Raw genomic sequence first — 2,365 nt, 5'->3', positions numbered from 1 at the left:
TGTTTGTTCTTTTGTGATTGGGTTACCTCACTGAGGATGATATTCTCCAGATCCATCCATTTCCCTAAAGAAAACAAGAAGTTAGACTCCAGAGAACCAAATAACCCCATTAAAAATGGGGTAGAGAGCTAAACAAAGAATTCTCAACTGAGGAACTCCGAATGGCTGAGAAGCACCTAAAGAAATGTTTGACATCCTTAGTCATCAGGGAAATGCAAATCAAAACAACCCTGAGATTTCACCTCACACCAGTCAGAATGGCTAGGATAAAACACTCAGGTGACAGCAGATGCTGGAGAGGTTGTGGAGAAAGAGGAACATTACTTCATTGCTGGTGGGATTGCAAACTGATACAACCACTCTGGAAATCATTTTGGCGGTTCCTCCAGAAATTGGACATAGTACTATCAGAGGACCCGGCTATACCACTCCTGGGCATATACTCAAAAAATACTGCAACATGTAACAAGGACATATGCTCCACCATGTTCATAGCAGCCTTATTTATAATAGCCATAACCTGGAAACAACCCAGATGTCCCTCAATAGATGAGTGGATACAGAAATTGTGGTACATTTACACAATGGAGTACTACTCAGCTCAGCATTAAATCTTTAATGCAATATTAAAACCATGTATTTTATTAGCAGGAAATTGAAAAATTCAATAAAAAACATATATTTAACTTGCTAATTTGTTGGATACATATATGAATGATGTCTGAGAGGAAAGGCTGAATCCTGCTTAATCTTATTGTACAGGCCAGAGAAAACTGCTCTTAGCAGCTAAAATGGTGCTGGGTCTTTACAGGCAAATCTGTTGTAACACTATAGGGTTTCCTTCCTTTGAAAATGACTGGCTGGACAACTGTTAGAAGCAAGCATGCTACTGAAGAGTAAACTGTGAAGCTGTTAGTGGAGGGCTGGGACGAAGGCTTTGCCATCCTTTTGTTCTCTCTCTCTCTCTCTCTCTCTCTCTCTCTCTCTCTCTCTCTCTCTCTCTCTAATTTCAGTTTGCTAGTGACATAAGCAGGAAGCATAAAACAAGTCACACGGCATGTTGAGTGTTAAGTACTGAAAGCACCTAACATGTTGCTTATCATCTATGAGTGTATTCTCTGTTCCACATTATTCTTCTTGAACTTCTTGAACTGAGGAGTCTGAGAATGAGACTTTAAACTGAATGTGTACAAGAGTGGCTCCTTCTCTGGGCTGGTGAGATGGTTTAGTGGGTAAGAACATGAAATGCTCTTCCAAAGGTCCTGAGTTTAAATCCCAGCAACCACATGTTGGTTCACAACCATCTGTAATGAGATCTGACACCCTTTTCTGGTACACCTGAAGATAGATACAGTGTACTTACTTTTACTAAATAAATCAAAAAAAAAAAAAAGAGAGAGAGAGAGAGAGAATGATCCTTTCTCACATTCCTTTCCCTGTAATAGTCTCATATTCCTTTCCCTGTAATAGTATATCTAGACTTCCATAATAAACTCTTAACCATTTTTTTTTGTTTTGTTTTTCTGTATAGCCCCTGCTGTCCTGGAACTCACTCTGTAGATCAGGCTGGCTTTGAACTCAGAAATCTGCCTATCTCTGCCTCCCAAGTGCTGAGATTAAAGGTGTGCACCACCACTTCTTGGCAACCATTTCTTAAGAATAGCAATGCATGGAAAATCCTTACCATCCTTGCATTTACTAATAAACTTGCCTTGCAGCTACTATCTCTTCTAAATCATTAATATGTTTTCTTCTTTAAAGTGGTTTTACAGCTAATAATTTTCTTCTCTCTGTTGGATTTAAAGTGTACTTTCATTAACTTTAACTTTACCCAATGTGAACACATTGCACTAAATTACATGAATTGCATCTCTCTTTGTACCTCTCTCTCAGTTTAACGTTTTGACCTTGGGTCACCACAATTGAACCAGAATATTTCCAGTGACCCATCATTAATAGTGAAAAACAAAATAATTTATAATTTTCAAACAGAAAAATGTGATTTAATCAAGAATTGATGCTAGAAGAAATTCTAAATTTGAGAGCAGGTAACTTTCCTCACATATCAGAAAATGGTCAAAATGTTAATTGGAAGGGAAAGTCTTTTCTGGATAGTGTTTTATTTTGATATCTTGGTCTTTAAATCCATTTAAAACTTTCAGGTGTTTTGAAATAGCCATCCATGCAATGAGGCCTCAGAATCTATGGCTTCCTGTATTTCAATGATCTCTTACCCATTTTACTTCTTTCAAATTACTCAAACTGTGCCTGTTAAACAGGTTCCAGGATAATACAGCCTACTGTTTCAAGGTTATGAGTTACCCTATAATAGGACATGAGCTCCTTTATAAACAATAGGTTTAGA

This window comes from Mastomys coucha, unplaced genomic scaffold (assembly GCF_008632895.1).
Source record: "Mastomys coucha isolate ucsf_1 unplaced genomic scaffold, UCSF_Mcou_1 pScaffold5, whole genome shotgun sequence".
Taxonomy (NCBI): domain Eukaryota; kingdom Metazoa; phylum Chordata; class Mammalia; order Rodentia; family Muridae; genus Mastomys; species Mastomys coucha.
The sequence above is the reverse complement of the archived record's forward strand: the minus strand, read 5'-3'. Positions refer to the sequence as shown.